Source organism: Puma concolor, chromosome E2, assembly GCF_028749965.1.
Source record: "Puma concolor isolate L17-30 chromosome E2, mPumCon1.1.hap2, whole genome shotgun sequence".
Lineage (NCBI taxonomy): Eukaryota > Metazoa > Chordata > Mammalia > Carnivora > Felidae > Puma > Puma concolor.
This window is the reverse complement of record NC_141681.1, coordinates 52,214,992-52,234,912: the sequence shown is the minus strand read 5'-3', so window position 1 is coordinate 52,234,912 and position 19,921 is coordinate 52,214,992. Positions and strand designations below refer to the sequence as shown.

The window sequence follows — 19,921 nt, the reverse complement described above, 5'->3', positions numbered from 1 at the left end:
CTCTATTTAAATTTGAATAGGGCTGGCCCTAACCCTCCCCGCACAGGCTCGGGGACAGGAGGATCCAAACCTAGCCAATCAGTTTATTCTGTTTCCCTGGTCACCGTGATTGGTTCAGGGAAGACATGGGACCTAACCCTAGCCCAGTGAGAACCAACCCAGAGACATTTGCTGCAAGGAAAGAAAAAGGTTCTGTATTTCTGCTGGAGTTGCCTAGCTGGTGGGAGGTGACCCTGGAGCAGATGGGGCTCACCCTGTCCCCAGGAAAGAAGAGGCTTTGTGAGATGAAAGTCAATACAGAAGAAAATGAAAGTTTGCGAAAGACAGTCTTGACATCAGCATCTGGGTGCCTGGATCCAGCCATTCCTGAACTCCAAGTTAATCTCAGAACCATTATGGTGTTTGGGGCTGTGCCTGTTGTTAAATATAACCTTATTCGTTGACTTTGTGCTTAGATTAGTATGAGTTGATTTCAGCTGCTTTCACTCAAAAGAATCTTGATCAACAGAGAAAATATCTCCCAGGCTCCAGTATGGAGGCACGTGGGGTATGAGAAAACAAGAGGCCTAAATTAGAAAGGGCGGCAGGGGAAGCAGTGTCCTACATGCGGAAGCAGGGGCTGTGCAAGTCATAGCAGAGAGCCAATGCGAGGGATTGACAGAGCCCAAGGGAAGCTGGCACTTGGTAAATACACATCAAAACAGAATTTAAAAATACGTACGGATGCACCAGGCATCTCCAATCTAGGTTAGCATTAACTTGGCGGTTCCTGGCAGCTAAGGCAATGTTTGAAGTGGGCTCCGACTACAACCCGGAGCGTAAAGAGAAGAGGTGGGAGCTGGTGGTGGAGGGGTGCAGGCAGGTGAAATCCAACCAGATCTGAAAACCATGAAAGAAGGCTGGGCAATCTCCTGAAGGCACTAGGGAGCCATGGCAGAGTTTTGAGCAGGACAGGAACACAATGTGTGCCTTATAAAGATTCCTCTGGCTGCTCTGTGGAGCGTGGATGGATGAATACAACACAATGGCAATCGTAGAACCTAGGTGACACGGTTCGTGTTCGTCACCATGAAATCTTTCAAATTTTCTATATCTTTGAAAATGCTCATAAAGAAACGTTGGGAGAAACAAATGTTCAGGAGGCCAGAGGGACATGGCTTGGAGATTGATTATTTGGTTGTATGGATGAAGTTGTGGTTTTGTTGTTGTTGTTTTGTTTTGTTTTGTTTTATTTTGAATATGCTCTGCCTTGGGCAAAGGGAATCCTCTGTTTTCAAGGTGAGTTGAAGTCTTTTCTGTCCTTCTCTTCCCTCTCCCCTGGATCTATTTATCCTACAATACACCCACCCCCTCATTCATTCATTCATTCATTCCATTTATCCCACACATTTCCACGGAATGACAAACATACCGTTGTAGGCATTGGGGATACAGTGGTGAACAAGACAGGTCAAGGTCTCTGACCTGCCTTCACGGAATTTACACTCTGGGCAGACAGACTATACAAAGAGATATAAGTGACATACATAGTACGTTATATTGTGACAAGTGCTCTAGAGAGATGTAACCCAGAGAATGGAGGGAGATAGTGATTTTTGGCGGGGGGGGGGGGAACTATAATTTTATATAGTTTGATCATGGAAGAGCTTAGTGAGAAGGTGACATTTGAGCAAAGACTTGAAGATGAAGGGGAAAACCCTGTGGATTTCTGGGAGAAGACTGTGCTAAACTAAGAGAACAGCAAATGCAAAGGTCCTGAGGTTGGACCGTTCAGGGCTCAGCAAGGAGGCCGGTGTGGCTGGAGCTGAAGAATGGATGGGGAGAGTGGGAGATGAAGTCAGAGAGGTGGGGTAGGGTGTAGGGTGGGTTTTTAGGTTTTCCCTGGATTTGGCCTTTTGCTGTGAGGGAGATGGGAGCATGGGAGGCTTTCGTACAGGGAAGTGGCATCGGAGTTAGGTCTGAATGAAGTCCTCTTTCCCTTCCCTTAAACGAAAGAACGAACTATAAGCTCTCTAGTTTCCGAAACAAACCACCGCCCAAGGTTTATTTTGCTCGTGAACTGCCATCCGAGCAGGACTGGCGTAGACAGCCGTCTCTGCCCTACCTGGCCTCGGCTGGGGCAGCTCAAGGGCTGTGGGCGGGAAGGATCTGAAGCGTCCCCACCCACCTGCCCGGCAGTGGATGCCGCTGTCAGCTGAGACCTCATCGGCGGGCTGGGGCCGGAACACCTACAAATGACCTTTCCACGTGGCAGCTTGGGCTTTCTCACATCATGGCTTATTAATTTATCTTGAGAGAAAGAGAGGAGCAGAGACGGAGAGAGAGAATCCCAAGCAGGCTCTGCGCGGTCAGTGCGGAGACCCGGGCGGGGCTCGAACCACGAACCCTGATCAGGTCATGATCTGAGCGGAAATCGAGAGGCAGACGCTTCACTGACTGAGCCAGCCAGGTGCCCCTGCCACACTCTTCATAAGACGGTGTCTTGGGGACTCAGCACGAGCAGGGGAAGGACAGAGAGAGAGAGGGAGACACAGAATCCGAAGCAGGCTCCATCCAGGCTCTGAGCTGTCAGCACAGAGCCCCATGCGGGGCTTGAACCCACGAACTGTGAGATCATGGCCTGAGCTGAAGTCAGATGTTTATCGGACTGAGCCACCCAGGCGCCCCAGAGAGTCGTTTCTTAAAAAAAAAAAAAAAAAAAAAAAAAAAAAAAAAAAATATATATATATATATATATATATATATATATATATATATACATATATATATATATATATGCATTTGATAGAAAATAATATCACCCAGGATAGATTGGATTATTGTTTTCCAGTCTCCATTCCCTCCTTGTTATAGAACCACCCGTCCATGATTTTCCCATGTGACCATGAAGGCTCTCCTAAGCAAATCGAACGCATTCCCTGGCCCATTTGGTCACGTGACATCGCTTGGCCAATCAGAGGGGAAAGATGCTGTTGCCGGTATACACACACAAGACTCCACGGAATGTGGTGTGCCCCCTGTTGGGAGGACACAGCACCGATGAAATACTTCCACCAGAATAACAGAACCTGCATCTGATTAAGCTCCCGGATGTAACCATCCGTTTACAGGAAAGGCAGTGGACGAACGAACACATTAAACAACACTGTGAAAGAACAATCAGCCAGATGTAGACTGCAGGCAACTCTAGACCAGCATTGCCCAACAGAAGTTTCTAAGTTGATGGAAATGTTCTAGATCCCTGCCGGCCCAAATGACAGCCACTGGTCCTGTGCGACTACTGAGCACTTGAAATGTGCTCAGGGTGATTGGGGAACTGAATTTTTTTATTTTCAGTTTCTGGGGTAGCTCTTTTTCTTCTTTCTTTTCTTTTTTTCTTTTTTCAATGTTTATTTATTTTTGAGAGAGAGAGAGAGCACGAGCAGGGGAAGGACAGAGAGAGAGGGAGGCATAGAATCCGAAGCAGGCTCCAGGCCTGGAGCTGTCAGCACAGAGCCTGATGTGGGGCTTGAACTCACAAACCATGATATCGTGACCTGAGTCGAAGTCCGGACACTCAATAGACTCAGCCACGCAGGTGCCCTTCTTTTTTTTTTTTCCCATTGAGGCAAAATTCACATAATGGAAAATTAACCGGTTTACGATGTATATAGTTCAGTGACATTTAGTATATTCACTGTGTTGTGGAACCATCACTTGTATCTACTTCAAAAACATTTTCATCAGCCCCAAAGAAAACTTGTCACTCACTTGTCACTCTTGTCTCTGCCCTCTCCAGCTCCTGGCAACCACCACCCTACTTTTTGTCTCTATGGATTTATGTATTTTAGATATTTCATGTAAGTGGAACTGTACATTATGTGGCCTTTTGAATCTGGCTTCTTTAACTTAGCACTATGTTTGCAAGGTTCAGACAGTAACCCAGGGTGAGCTTGTATCTCTACTTCATTTCTTTCTATGGGTGAATATTAGTCCATTGTATGGCTACACCACAGTTTGCTTACTCATTCATCAGTTGATAGACATTTGGGTTGCTTCTGTCCTTTGGTTGTTATGAATGATGAACATTCATGGACAAGTATTTGCTTGAACACCCATTTTCAATTCTTTGGGGTATATGCCTAGAAGGCGGAATTGCTGGTAATTTCTAACCTTTTGAGGAACTGTCAAGCTGTTTTCCACAGTGGTTGTACCACTTTATATTCCCACCAGCAATGAACAAGGGTTCCAATATGTGCACATCCTCACTAACATAAGGACTATGGGTCCATGATGATGAGGAAGGGAGAGGAGCCCCCCCCCCCACCTACTTCTACCTGAAAGTTAGTTGTCCACTGGACCCCACCCCCACAGGGACACGTGTTTCTAGATTAAATTGGGATTAAAGTATATCTACTGGGGCACTCGGGTGGCTCAGTCAGTTGAGCATCTGACTCTTGATTTTGGCTGGGGTCGTGATCTCCGGTTCGTGAGACTGAGCCCCACATCTCTGCTTGAGATTCTGTCCCTCTCTCTCTGCCTCTCCCCTGTTCTCACTCTTTCTCTCTCTCAAAATAAATAAGCATTTAAAAAAAAACCGAAGTGTATCTTTGGTTTCTTTTCTTCTCTGAATTGATAATAGAAAGCTGCTTGCCTTCTGCTCTTCTAGCTTGCTGAGTGCCTGCCCTGGAAGGATGGCAGTGTGTCCCAGGAATTGGGGGAGGGGACTCTCCCCTCACAATTAGAGGCCAGTGGTTAAGGACGCTCGGTTTGGAGTTTGGGAGGCCTGGGTCAAATCCAGGGTCTGGGTCAAATCCAGGGTCTGCCACGTACATGATGTATGACTTTGGGAAAGTTACGTAGTGTCCTGATATCTCAGTTTTCCTCGTCTGTATGGTGGGGATCATAATAGTCCCTACGTCTTAAATTTTTTTTTTTTTCAACGTTTATTTATTTTTGGGACAGAGAGAGACAGAGCATGAACGGGGGAGGGGCAGAGAGAGAGGGAGACACAGAATCGGAAGCAGGCTCCAGGCTCTGAGCCATCAGCCCAGAGCCCGACGCGGGGCTCGAACTCACGGACCGCGAGATCGTGACCTGGCTGAAGTCGGACGCTTAACCGACTGCGCCACCCAGGCGCCCCAGTCCCTACGTCTTAGACTGTGGTGTGGATTGGGGGTGGGGGGCAGAGGGAAAGAAAGAAAGAATCTCAAGCAGGCTCCATGTTCAGCGCAGCGTCCCACACGGGCCTCGATCCCACAACCCTGGTATCCCACCTGAGCCGAAATCAAGAGTTGGACGCCCAACCCCCTGAGCCACCCAGGCGCCCCTGTGGTGAGGATTTGACGAGAGCAGGCATGTGAGTGTTTCGCACAGTGCCCGCCACCTGGCGAGTTCGCGGTATTAGTTATCATTCACTCGATCATTTACACGAGCTTTAATGATACATTTACTCTCTGCCCGGTGGAGCGTCGGAGAATTTCACCGGAACTGTCCCTGCTGGCCAAGGGGCTCCAGCCTGGAGGGTGGACGAGAAAGGCTCAGACGGGCGCTTTCACTACCCATGTACGTGTCCACGCGCATACGTGTCACGTGGATGTCGGGGTCGCACAGGTAGGGGTCACAAGACAGGCTGGCGTTAATGCACGTCAGTAACAAGCCACGTGGCGTAGACCTTAAGACTGAGATCTGTGTCTTAGCCTTAGACAGGCCTTGGTATGCGCAGGCTTGTCGACGTGGGCGCGCGGGTGAGCGTTGGCACGAGTGCGCATCTGGGTTCCGTAAAGAAGGGCACCTGGCATCAGTGAAATGGGAGACAGCTCGCGCGCGTGCCTGTATGGTCACACGCACGGAAAGGTCTCACGCACGTCCCAGGTCCCTGTACAGATGCTCGTGTGCATGTCTGTGTCGGTGCAGGTAACTGCCCCGGGCCGTGGGATGATGGGTGGATGCTGTGGCCCAGGTCCCCCTCTGGCTCCCTCAATACCCCGCCGCCCCCCGCAAGAGAATCTCCCAGGGCCCTGAGCCCCCAGCTCACCTGCTGATACTTCGAGCAGCCAGGGCGTCCCAGGAGGGGTATGTACGTGTGTAAGGTTTCTGGCCATTGGTGGCCGGGGCCAGGGGCTCCCAGCTCTTGCGATGCCGTTGCACGGCCCTGACGAGGAAGGGTTTCCTGGGTCCTCCTAGAATCGGTACGTGCAGGAAGAATCTGTGACTGTCAGAGGCTACAGCGACTCCTGTTTCATAGACAAACGGCAGGAATTTGGGGCGCGTGGGTGGCTTAGTCAGTTAAGCGGCTTCCTGAGTCTGAGCCCCGCTGTCAGCTCAGAGCCCGCTTCGGATCCTCTGTCCCCCCACCCCCACCCCGTGGCCCTCCCCCCTCTCAAAAATAAATACACATTAAAAAGAAAAAGAATCTGGATCTTTAAAAAAAAAAAAAAAAGCAAGAATTTAGTTCTATTTTTAATATGCTGTGAATTTTCCAGAAAAGCAAGTCCATGTGAATCAAGGGAAGATCATACCCTGTTTGGGACAGCAGTTGCTATTGGGGAGCGTTGACTGTCTCAGAGAATCACATCACCAACATCCCCCCTCATCATGATATTTGAATCCCAGACAACAGAGCTGACCCCTCTGCTTTGGCTTCTCCTGCAACCCACATGGACATACGAATCGTCTAATTTAGCCCTTATTCCAAAATGTCAACGGTAAAGAAAAAAATAGACATTTGACTAAATCTTGTCCTCTTCACCTTAAATCTGAACCTGTAATTCACCACGGGGCGCCTGGGTGGCTCAGTGGGTTAAGCGGCTGACTTCAGCTCAGGTCATGATCTTAGGGTGCATGAGTTCGAGCCCCGGGTCGGGCTCTGTGCTGGCAGCTCGGAGCCTGGAGCCCGCTTCGGATTCTGTGTGTCTCCCGCTCTCTCTCTCTGCCCCTCCCCCGCTCATGCTCCGTCCGTCTCCGACTCTTCAAAAATAAAGAGACGGTTAAAAAAAAAAAAAAGTTAAACTTCCAATTCGCCAAAAGCAGGAGCATCTGGCTGTGTTATGGCTGTGAGCACTGACCTAATGGAGCACCTTGCATTTCTTGTAAATTACAGGCTCCCTCCCCATCGGTCATTCACAATCCCCAGATCCAAACAACTGAAAAGGAAAGGCTTGTCTGAGTGGATGGCAAAGCCTGACCTGATGCTATTTTTGGTAATCGGTATTTATCCCACTTTGATGTGGCCAGCCCGCATTTCCCTGCAGAAATACTAAAGTGCCACCCTGACCCCAGCTGGGCTGTCACAGTAATGCACCATATATGTGCGACACCTTTCTAAAACCTAACCACCTACCCCCTCAGTTCTTAAACACGCGCATCTGTGAAGGACTGTACGTGGTAGTTTTTCCTTTGCTTCTTTTTTTTTTTTAATTTTTTTTGATGTTTATTTATTTTTGAGACAGAGACAGAGTCTGAACAGGGGAGGGGCAGACAGAGAGGGAGACACAGAATCTGAGACAGGCTCCAGGCTCTGAGCTGTCTGTCAGCACAGAACCCGACGCGGGGCTGGAACCCACGAACCGTGAGATCACGGCCTGAGCCGAAGTCGGACGTTTAACTGACTGAGCCACCCAGGCGCCCCTCCTTTGTTTCTTTATATACAGACAACTTCTCACAAGGCATTTCAGTTAGAGATGATATGCACGGGTAAATTATGCTGCGCGTGAACTGAATTTCATGATAATAAAAGGGTATCTAAAGTATTTTTTTAATTTTAAGTTTATTGATTTATTTTGAGAGAGAGAGAGAGAGAGATCATGAATGGGGGAGAGAGATCATGATCTCAGAGAGAGATCAGAAAGAGAGAGAAGAATCCCAAGCAGGTTCTGCACTGTCATCGCAGAGCCTGACGCAGGGCTCGAACTCACAAACCATTAAATCATGACCTAAGCCGAAAAGAGAGCCGGACGCTCAACCGCCCCTAAAATATCTATTTTTTTTTTTTGTTAATTTTTTTTTTCAACGTTTTTATTTATTTTTGGGACAGAGAGAGACAGAGCATGAACGGGGGAGGGGCAGAGAGAGAGGGAGACACAGAATCGGAAACAGGCTCCAGGCTCCGAGCCATCAGCCCAGAGCCCGACGCGGGGCTCGAACTCACGGACCGCGAGATCGTGACCTGGCTGAAGTCGGACACTTAACCGACTGCGCCACCCAGGCGCCCCTCTATTTTTTTTTAAGAAGGGCACTGGATTGAATGAAGAACTGAAATTCTAACCCAGAGGTTCCCAAAGCACGGTCTGCAGACCCCTGGGGGTCTCTAAGATCCTTTCGTGGGGTCCACAAGGGCAAAACCATTCCCATAATAATTCCAAGATGTTATTTGCCTGTTCTTTTCCCCAGAGTCCGGTGAACTTTTTCAGAGGCCATGTGACTGGGGATGATGTCACTGCTCTGATATTAACACGTAGTGGGTTTATTATTGCTATTTCAAAACGAATAACTAAATCTTTTAAAAATTTGTTTAAATTTATGTAAGGTAATTTTCAGGATCATGGGAGCCAGTTTTTAAAACTTGAGTAGCTTGAAATGGGCCGTGGCGGGAGTATTTACACCATGGAAACACCTCATCACCGGGTTACTTTTCCTTCAGACAGCTGCTTTACCAGTATGCTACGCTATATATATCTAGCCCGCATAAATGAAAACTCTTTGGGGAGCCTCAATAATTTTTTTCAGCTTATTTATTCATTATTGAGAGTGATTTTACCTATGAATCACCATCCATCGAAAGGTTACATGCAAAGGACTGTTACAAGCTATCACACATCCTATCACTCAATCCTCACATCTCCCCTACGAGGGAATATTATTTCCTCACTTTTGTTTCCTGAACCGTTTGAGAGTAAGTGGCCAGCATCACCCCTCACCGCCTCATCTCTGAATCTCTGGCCTGTAACTTCTGGAAACAAAGGCCCCTCTCCTATGTATAGTCTTTTGACTTCTACACTGTTCGGGTCTCCTTCTCTTGTCCTGTCCATCCCAAAACACTCCACTCGAGCCTGTGCTCTCGCCTCTGGGACAGGACGAGACAGAATAGCGTGATTTAAATAATGAAAGAGGGAGGCAGCTGTTAGAAACTTTGAACCTGTCGAGGGAATCACATGGGTGGCTGTCCTCCTCCCTCAGGGGACCCTCACTGTCCACTATGACCTCATGGCCCTGTCTCTGGGTGGGCCTGGGAGGCCCAACTGGCTGGCCCTGGGATATTCTGATGTTGAATTCTTCTTGCACTGTCATCAGCGAGGGCCACAGGGCAGAGCCCCAGGATCTAAGGACCCGGGAGCTGAGACCTGGGAGTCCCTGCCCTGTTCACCTTCGAGCCGGGGGCAGGGAGGGTGCAGCAAGGCTGGGGTGGCTCAGAGAGGTGAGGCCTCCCTGAGCCTGCAGATACCCCACACTTGGGTGCGAGAGAAGACACACGCTCTGGGCTGAAGTCTTGTTGGGCAGAGGAGGTCAGGGACAGTGAGGTGACAGGTCACTGCCTGGGGTGGGGCCTGCAGGATGGGATGCTGCCTGATTGATAAATCATTGAATAAAGCCCATGAGATTTTTAAATTTTACTCAGTTGGATTTTATTTCCTTTTTTTTTTTTTTTAAGATTTTATTTATTTTTTTAAATTTTTTAAACGTTTTTATTTATTTTTGAGACAGAGAGAGACAGAGCATGAACAGGGGAGGGGCCGACAGAGAGGGAGACACAGAATCGGAAGCAGGCTCCAGGCTCTGAGCCATCAGCCCAGAGCCCGACATGGGGCTCGAACTCAGGGACCAGGAGATCGTGACCTGAGCCAAAGTCAGACGCTTAACCGACTGAGTCACCCAGGCGCCCCAGATTTTATTTATTTTGGAGAGAGCACAAGCGAGGGAGGGGCGGGGGGGGGGGGACAGAGGATCTGAAGCGGGCTCTGTGCTGACAGCAGGGAACCAGATGTGGGGCTTGAACTCACAAATCTGGAGATCATGACCTGAGGCAAAGTCTGAGGCTCAACTGACTGTGCCCCTGGATTTTGTTTCTTAACCTTTTCTTCCTCCAGGGACAGGAGAGGATCAGACAAGCCCTCTTCCTGTTACGGGATCGAGGAACTAGGTCGGTATTACGAAAATTGGTCCTCCCACCCCCCAGAAAAAAGATAATGAATTCAGCATCTATCCTGCCTTTTACGCAAGAACTGGACCGCAGTGTAGACAATTAGCTGAGAAAGACAAGTATTTCTTTCTAGAGGTAGTCCAAATAGGGACACCTGGGTGGCTCAGGCCAGTTAAGCGTCTGACCCTTGCTTTTGTCTCAGGTGGTGATCTCACGGTTCGTGGGGTTGAGCCCCACGTCAGGCTCTGTGCTGACCGCACGGAGCCTGCTTGGGGTTCTCTCTCTGCTTCTGTCTCTGCCCCTCCCCTGCTCGCGTGCTCTCTCTTTCTCTCTCCAAATAAATAAATAGACTTAAAGAAAAATTAGTCCAACCAATAAAGGTAGAAAAAGGGGGCAGTTACATTATTACTATTTTGCGACTCTGAATGAATGAATAGATCTAAGCGGCAGCTCAGCCGCCCTCATAGCAGCGTGGAGGTGGTGGGGATGGCGGGGGGGGGGGGGGGGGGGGGGGGGGGGGCGGGGCAAGTGGATAGGATGCGCCTCCTGGTGGAAGTCCTGCGCACTACACGTGATGTGTCCCTCCCTTCCCTGGAAACAGGAGGAATCTCGCTCCGAGCGCAGGCCCTTGGCAGAGGCCGAGATTGTGCTCCAGACTGTGGAAAACCGCAGGACAAACAACCTTGTTCCTTCATCACGTAAACTGCCAGGAAACAAACAAAAAAGATGTAGGGGGGATCGACAGGCTAAAAGGCATTTAAGAGACATACTAACCAATCACAGCGTCTGGACCTGATTTGGTGGGGGGGGGGGGGGGGGGAGGTTTGTTTGTTTTTTGTTTCTTTTTACTTTTTTCAGTTTTGTCGAGATATAAATGACATCCAGCACCGTATAAACAAGTGTAAGGCATACAGCGTAATGATGTGACTTACATGTATCGTGAAATGAGGACCACGATAAGCTTAGTTAACATCTGTCATGTCGGGGTCCCTGGCCGGCTCAGTTGGAAGAGCACGTGACTCTTGATCTTGGGATCGTGAGTTCGAGCCCCACATTGGGTGTAGAAATTACTTAAATAAATTAAAACTTTTTTTTTTTTTTAATGCTGTCATTTCATACAGATAGAAGAAAAAATTTCTTTCTCGTGATGAGGAAACGTTTAGGATGCACTCTTGGCAACTTTCAAATATCCCACACGGCAGTCTAGCTACATAGAACTGTGGTCATGTCCTAGGTTATACTGCAGTACTCATCTGTCTTGTAACCAGAAATTTGAATCTTTTGATTACCTTCGTCCAACCTCTCCATCCTCCCCTCCCACCATCTGGACCTAATTTGGATTTTGATTTCACACTTGCAGACTGCCGTGGAGGGAGGCTTTAAGAAACACCAACTGGGGTGCCTGGGTGGCTCAGTCGGTTAAGCGTCTGACTTTGGCTCTGGTCATGATCTCGCGGTTTGTGAATTCGAGCCCCGTGTTGGGCTCTGTGCTGACAGCTCAGAGCCTGGAGCCCGTTTCGGATTCTGTGTCTCTGTCCTTCTCTGCCCCTCCCCGGCTCACACTCTGTCTGTCTCTCTCTCTCAAAATTAAATAAACATTAAAAAAATTAAAAAAAAATAAAAAAAGGCAACACCAACCATGTCAGCACTTGATCCTGGACTTCTGGCCTCCAGAATCATGAGGAAGTCAGTTTCTGTCGTTTAAGCTCCTCTCAGCCTGTGGTACCTTGTTATGGCTGCCTTGGAAAATGGATACAAAAGGACAAAAGGAAAAGAGAAAGGGGAACCAAGAACAGGGCCATGACTGGGGGAGGCAACAGCGTCTCCTGTGGAATGGGGTTGGCTTGAGACTCACTGAAATACCACAGGACACAGAGTCCCCTCAGCCCCCAGGAGACCCGTGGGACCCCCCAGAGGGCAAGGCCCTGGGGAAGAGCAGGCTCTGGAGGGAGGCCTCTGTTCTGGATGCCAAAGGAGGGCATGACCTCCTTGTGCCTCAGTTTCCTTATCTGTACAAGAGGGATCACATGGTACCTACTTGTCAGGGCTGACGTGAGACTTAAGGATCAAGGAGAACACAGGTTTTTTAACGTTTATTTATTTTGAGAGAGAGAGAGACTGCAGGGGAGGGGCATCGAGAGAGGGAGAAAGAATCCCAAGGAGGCTCCACACTGTCAGCACAGAGCCCAACATGGGGCTTGATCCCACGAACCATGAGATCATGACCTGCGCTAAAATCAAGAGTTGGACGCTTAACCGACTGAGCCACCCAGGTGCCCCAAGGGGTATAAGCCTTGAATGGCTCTTAGCACATAATCACTCACTAAACTTGCGTGATAATATTTCCTCTCCCTTGAGAAGAAGGAGAACGAGGTGGGGCGCAACGAAGCATGCTGCACAAAGACAACCAGAGACAAGACCCTCCCACAACTGTCAGGCACAAGGGCACACTGGAAGTCACATTCTTTTTTTTTTTTTTTTTTTAATGTTTCTTTATTTTTGAGAGACAGGGAGAGAGAGAGCACAAGCAGGGGAGGAGCAGAGAGAGGGAGACACAGAGTCCTAAGCAGGCTCCAAGCTCTGAGCTGTCAGCACAGAGCTTGACACTGGGCTCAAACTCACAAACGGCAAGATCATGACCTGAGCCAAAGTCAACACTCAACCAACTGAGCCACCCAGGCGCCACTGGAAGTCACGTTCTTGACAATGGCCACCGTGGAGCCCCTGATGTAGGCCTGAGGAGGGAGCAGTGAACTAAGGGATGCCACACCCTCCTTGACTTCAGTCACAATGCCTCGATGGTGTCTCAGTTACCTCCTAGTGCCTAACGATACGCCCCAAACTCAGTGCTGCCGAACAACCACTGTGCTTGCTTCCCACCGAATCACAGCCAAATGGTTAGTGAACTCGGGGTGGAGAAGGCTTTGGGCGGGGGCTCACTGGCCCCTTTGCCAAGAGCCATTGACTCGAAGTCAAGTCTTCCCCGGAAGGAGTCTACCTCTCCTAACCTCTGTCCAGGTGTTTCCTGGCGAGGCTGGAGGTGGGCTGGGCTCCAGGCCTGGTCGTGTTTACCAAAGAAGAGGGCGAGGTCAGGGCACAAGAGGAAACCATGCTACCCAGGACAGGGCTGAGTTTGGTGTCTCTGAGACGGGAGGAGGCTGGCCGGCTTTCCGGGGCCCGGAACATGGTGTCACAGGGCAGCTGAGCGAGGCCCTCGGGTAGGAGGAGGAGGGAGATCGGGACAAGGTACGGAAGTGGGGGTGGGGGTGGGTCTTGGAGGCCGTGCTGGGGGTGGGGCCAGGGCTCTCGGACACTGGAGGCCGCCAATCTGACAGCAGTGAGGCTTTGGGGTCAGACAGCCCCGAGTCTCAATCCTGTCCCCATACCTTCCGAAGGCGCCAAGATGCCGTTCGCAGGTAGTATGACCCACCTCCATTTTTGATGTCAGGTCCTGACGGCTTCAGGCCCCATACCCCCGGCTTCTGCTTCGCGTGGGCAGACGGACCTATGAGAGAGCCAATACTTTCCCTCTCTTGGCACCGGCAGGAAGTTCCAGGCGCTTAAACCCGTCCCACATCCAGGAACCCTCATCCGCCCCAAGTCCTAGCCCAAAGGAAGGCCAAAGCCACCCACTTCAGTCATCTCACGTGGACTTCCCTCCGGACTGCTCATGAGCCCTGCCCTGTACCGTTGCTCTCTGTGTGCACGATCAACTCTATTTTGTACGGGTGTCATCTGTCCCACATCAATATAAATTCCCCGGGAAGGGGCTGTCCAGCCTCCAACAGGAGACACTAGATACTCAAATAAAAAGTTCCACCACCAGGGGCGCGGGAATGGTTCAGTCAGGTAAGCCTCCGACTTCAGCTCTGGTCATGATCTCAAAGGTCGTGGGTTCGAGTCCTGCATCGATCGGGCTCTGTGCTGACAGCTCAGAGCCTGGAACCTGCTTTGGATTCTATATCTCCCTCTCTCTCCTCCCTCCTCTTGCACTCTCTCTCCCTCTCAAACAAAAATAAAAAACATTAAACATTAAAAAAAAAAAGTTTCACAACCAGCTGCCTTCTTGTCCCCCATCCCAGCCCTGGCCACTCTTGTCCAGGGATGAGTCAACCATCTGTAATGGTCCTAGAGTTCTACGGGGAAACAGACTAGGGCTGCCGTGGCCAACGCCACGTACCCAGTTGTCGGGACTCTGTCTCTTTCCCCCTCAGGATGCTCAGGGTCTCACAGGAAGTCAGAGTATCTCCCACCCCCACCCTGGGTCCCAGGATACAGGAAAGACCCCAGCAAAGGGACCCACCGCAGGTCACAGACGCAGTCTGGACTGACCTCCCGGCCCACCTCCATCAGTCCTTGGCCAGCTCCTCCAGAAAGGACAGGAAGGTCCTGCCCTCAGCCCTTCCTGAGGGAGAGGCCCCGGGTGCCGTGTTCCCACACCTCTTGGGTACCGCTGGCAAATCTGTACCTTCTGGAATGTGCAACAGAAAAGGACATTTCCGTTCCTCCTGTCACCGGCTTCCGACTTCGCTCCAGGACAAAATACCTGCGTCTCCCTCCTGGCATCCTGAGGGCATTCTTTCCATCGTTGTTCAGAAGGCCCTCCCAGGTGAAAAGCAGGAAATACCTCCTCCCATCCACTTGTACAAGAATATCTGTAGCAGAGTTATTCATAATAGCCTCAAGCTGGGAACAACCCGAATGTCTATCAGCTGGTGAATGGGTGTGGTGTGGGTCTCAGCCGTTATCTGCTGGCAACGCCTGAAGGGCTCACCCGGGCGCCCGTGCCATTGTGGTGAGTCCCCACTGGCATTTCCCCAACCGCAACCAGTGTGGTGGCTGGATCTGCCTTTGTGGGTTTTTTTTTTTTTTTCAGGTTTATTTACTTTTGAGAGAGAGAGAGGAGAAAGAGTGTGAGCGAGGGAGGGGCAGACAGAGAGGGAGACAGAGAATCTGAAGCAGGCTCTGAGCCGTCAGCACAAGGCCCAACGTGGGGCTTGAACCCACAAACCGTGAGATCATGACCCGAGCTGAGGTCGGACACTCAACGAACTGCTGAGCCACCCCGGTGCCCCCATCCTTGTATTTCTTATTATGATCCCAGAACACGCGTCGGCAACAACCACCAGGGAACTATGAATAAGACTGATCACGCACAAGTCATAGAGGGTACGCGGCATGCCCAGGGACACACGGCGAGGTCCCAGGTAGCGAGAGAGGGAAGATGCACGCACCTGGGGCTCTGCTTCTACTAGGGGCCGAGGATGCGGTGTCTAGGGTTTCACAGGTTCACTCTTTCTGGGTGAATTTAAAGCATAAGAGCAGGGGGCACTTGGGTGGCTCAGTCGGTTAAGCATCTGACTCTTGATTTCGGCTCCGGTCATGATCTCACAGTTCGTGAGTTTGAGCCCCGCGTCAGGCTCCACACCGACAATCCAGAACCTGCTTCGGGTTCTGTCTCTCCCTCTCTCTCTGCCCCACCCCGGCTCGTGCGCACGCTCTCTCTCTCCCTCTCTCAAAATAAATAAAGCATAACATCAAGACTTGCACTCAACCCGTCAATTATATAGGTTACCCCAGACTTTCTAAAGAGGAATTTCATGGGGAGGGGGGTGGCCTGGTTCCTTAGCCGGTTATTTTTTTCCCCTCTGCAATTCCATATTGCTAATTTCATTCTCCCACATAAAAACCATGGTTCCTCCCTGAACATCCACAGATGTTGTCATCCGCTCAGTTCTACCCACAAAACGATTATACCATAAAAAGATTTTGGTTTGGATAAGAGTCTGAATCACTGAATTTCTCATATGTCATCACGACGCAATTATTACCACTGTGTTTTAAGCTTATTACCCTGTATTTTCCTTTTTTTATGTTTCTTTACTTCTTTTGAAAGAGACAGAGAAAGAGAGAGAGAGAGAAGGAAAGAGTGTGAGCAGGGAAGGAGCAGAGAGAGAGGGAGACAGAGAATCCCAAGCAGGTTCCGTGCTGTCAGTGCAGAGCGTGACTCAGGGCTCAAACTCACGAACCGAGATCACGGCCTGAACCAAAACCCAGAGTTAGACACTTAACCGACGGAGCCACCGAGGCGCCCCAGGAACACAATACACTTTAAAATGTTTACTGAGATATTCATGGCCTTGTAACTGGGAAACGTTATGTGGTACACTACACTGAAAAAAGTGAGATGTTTTCATTTCTCTCTCTCCGTATACAGGTGTGGATTTTTTTTTAAAAAAGCACTTAGTACGTTTGCAAGCACGTTCTGCACCAGTGGCCACCATTTCATCGTGAAGCCGGGTGAGGGGAGTATGGAGCTCATGAGCTGAACAAATCATGGGGATGTGGATGGAGCAAGGAGGGTCGGCACTGCAAAAGCGTCTCCCCCGCATCATCCCCTCCCCGGTCACCTCCACCCCTCGAGAATGAGAATCTTCTCTCCAACCCAATGAGTTCATCATCTCACAAGCAAGGTTGACCCGGCTATGATCTCATTCACGGCCCTGTGGGCCCAGAAATGCATCAACTGGGGCCATTTCAAGTCCTGTTGAGGACTTGTTGTCCTGTTGTCCTGTCCTGTTGTCCTGAGGGACAGCCCCCTCCCCCCAACCTGAGCCCAGGTTCAGAGTCCCTCCTCCACCCCCCGGCCCACAGGAAAAGAGGAAGAGAACTGAGTGCCAATCCTTAGTCCCAGTGCTTGCCCTTGCCCATGATCCCCCCGCATCTGACCCAGAAGGGATGGTGTCAAAACCCTGATGTGAAACTGGAAACTGGTCGTGAGGCTACATACGGGTGGATCTGAACCCAGAGGACATAGCATAAAAAAGAGAGGAAATTGGGAAGGTCACAGAAGTGGCAGGATAAAGGAGAGCCTAGAGAGACCCCAGGGGCTAAATGAAGACTTGATTCTGATTCTGCCGTATTCCAAGTGTCCCCAGAGCCTGCCTCACCCCCGGCTGTGTCCACCCAGCACTTGATCTGCTAGTCTGAGAACTGGCCCCGTGTTTCCTGGGGCGGGGGGCCCCGTATGGCCACACTCCGAGTGCCCCACCTCCCACTTCTGATCTTCTCCAGCTCAGTTCCGAGCAGAGCTGCACCCAACCCCCTCCCGGAGAGAAGTTCTGGTGAGGGATGGTTTGAAATGGCGTCCAGATCCCCCTTTTCAGTCTGGAATGAACCTCCTTCCCCTCTCCTTCCCTTCCTGATCCCAGGGTTTGTGGGATAATGCACTTTTCAAATTGTGAAAGACATTAGGGACCCTTGGGTGGCTCAGTCTGCTAAGCATCCGACTCATGATTTCAGTGCAGGTCATGATCCCAGGATCATGGGATCGAGCCCCGCGTGAGGCTCTGTGCTGACAGCACAGAACCTGCTGGGGATTCTCTCTCTCCCCCCCTCTCTCTCTGGCCTTCCCCCAGATGCACACACTCTCTCTCAAAATAAATAAACTTAAAAAAGAATAAATTCTGAGACCTTAAAATTATTTTCTATGTATTAATTTCATTTTTCAACACTTATATCAAAATTGGGACAGAAAAGAGAGGTGCTCTGGGTCATTGAGGTGGTGTCTCCCCAAACAGGGTGCAAATAGGCGCCTCCCTCCCGGGCTTTCTCAAAGGTTCCAGACCTTTGGCTCACTGACTGAGCCACCCAGGTGCACCTGAGATGACATTTAGTTCAAACATCCCAGCCTCCCATCCATCAACGTTGATTCAGGAGGTCCCTGAAGAGTCCTCTGAGGGGGAAGGTCAGAGTCTTATGGATTGTCCACTTTGACCGTGTCCTCTATGTTGTGTTACTAAGTCCAGATCTGTCAGTTTCCAGAATCTCATAATGCCGACATGTTTGGTTTATTCCAAAGAAATCATTTTGGAGGCAAATAAATTCTTCCCGTGTGAGCGTCCAAACTCCCACACCACTGCTTACTGGCCGTGGGACCAAGGGGTGAGTCCAGCCCTGGGTTTGGGATTCCAGGAGAGGCGAATTTTTGCTCCCTGGGGGTGGCCGTTCCCGCCTGGTCCACGCTCGCGCAGCCCTGCCCCATCCCCGATGCCCTCCAGGGGGCGCAGCGGTCCGGTCCTCCCTCCTCCGGGCAAGAGGAGTCAGGAGGTACTCGGTACTGACCACTCCTCCTTCTCTATGGATGGTGGCCCAACCCCCTGTCCCACACCCTGGCGAGGTCGATGCAAGAACCCCAGGCTTTGTGATAAAGATGGGATTTTACTCACTGAAACCAGGAGACCATGGTGAGTATCTTGAAATGCGTTCATACGTTGAAAAAGCAGGCATACCTCGCCACCTGTGAGAGCAGAGAAACGCCCCAGGTCCACCATTTATGGCCTTCCCAAACTGTCAAGCTCCCCTGATGACAATCTAGGTAAAATTGTAGGATGTGTGGAGTCTCTTGCGTTTTGCATCTGGCCAGAAAAGGGCCTAAGGTCTTGAAAAATATGTCAGGGCAGTGTCCCCAGGGCCAGCCTGGGGATTGTACCTAATGATACTGTGTAGGGGTAAGGGTGAGGGGTCAGGGCCCCGGGGACTTCCCAGAGCACAATAATCTCTCAGGATTGTCCAGAATCATAGAAAGGGGACCAGTCAGCCTATGCAGGAGAGAGTCAGGCTGAGCGTCTCCTGTCCCCAAACACAACTCCATGTTCCACACCCAACTCAACGACAGACCCCTCTCTCCAGGGTCATTCAGGAAGCAGAGTCCAGCAGTCAGCGGACACTGAAGAGGGACAGAGAAGGTGAGCAGGAGAGAGACAGGCAGAGATGGAGGGACAGACAGAATGTGGGCAGAGGAGTGGAAGAGAGAGCCCCACATCGCCCCCTTTCGGGCCTGCTTCCTCTGCCAGCGGCATTCTCCACGGTGGGTCTCACCACCTCGGTAGCGGGCCGTACAACCCCTTGAGTCAGTCTTGAGTGATATGTTTTATAATCAAAATCGATGAGAAAATGGTTATTAGGTGCCTCACAGAATCGTATCAAATGCTGTTTACCGAAACTCCTCAGGGCCGTTGTAAACCTTGGCGGCCAAATGGTTCGATACTCAGTAATGGAGTGGGCTCCAGGCGAGAGCCCCGCTTTCAGGCTGGGCTGCCCGTCTTGTTTCCCAGTTGAGGGCCCACCTCTCGAGGCCTGGATTCGACGCACTTCCTGGGGAGACGCAGGGCAGGCCTGGACGCCTCACCAACGTCCAAAGTACAGTAGAGGCATGGAGACCAGCCAGGGTGATGGCGACAGCACAGACCACGGGGCATGGCTTGGAGAGGTCTCTGAGGAGGGACAGCCGAGCAAGGCCCCAGCCGCGTGCTCCAGGGCCCAGAGCCTCATCTCTCAAAGGAGCTGAGTCACAAAAGGGCAGGGAGGTGGAGGGAGATACAGACAGGACTGATTTGCTTATTTTTGATTTTTCATATTGTTAGAATAATACTGGGCGGCTCAGTCGGTTAAACATCCGACTCTTGATTTCAGCTCAGGTCATGATCTCACAGTTCGCGAGATCAAGCCTTACATTGGGCCCTGCGCTGACCGCGGGAGCCTGCTTGGGATTCTCTCTCTCCCTCTCTCTCTGCCCCTCCCCCAGGCTCTCTCTCAAAATAAATAAATGAACTTTAAAAAAATACGAATACAATACGTGGTCCTCTGCTTTGTCTGGCTTCTTTCACCTGTTTTCAAGAGGCATCCGGGTTGTTGTGTGTATCGGTATCTTGTGTATGTTGTGAGGAACAAGATTTCATTATACGGATACATCGCATTCAGTTTATCCACCCGTCAACTGATGGACATTCGTGATATTTGCAC

At 50.5% G+C, this 19,921-nt stretch overlaps 1 long non-coding RNA gene across 1 annotated transcript in view; it reads right to left on the bottom strand.

Moving 5' to 3' along the window:
- Window positions 1-6,035: 6,035 nt before the first annotated feature.
- LOC147573680 (uncharacterized) overlaps window positions 6,036-19,921 on the bottom strand; it is a 28,345-nt gene continuing 14,459 nt past the window's right edge. Inside the window, exons 3-4 of the long non-coding RNA XR_015244962.1 lie at window positions 18,346-18,416; window positions 6,036-6,215 (exon numbers count right to left, since the gene is read on the bottom strand). This is a non-coding gene — a long non-coding RNA (uncharacterized LOC147573680). The remainder of the gene's footprint in view (window positions 6,216-18,345; window positions 18,417-19,921) is intronic.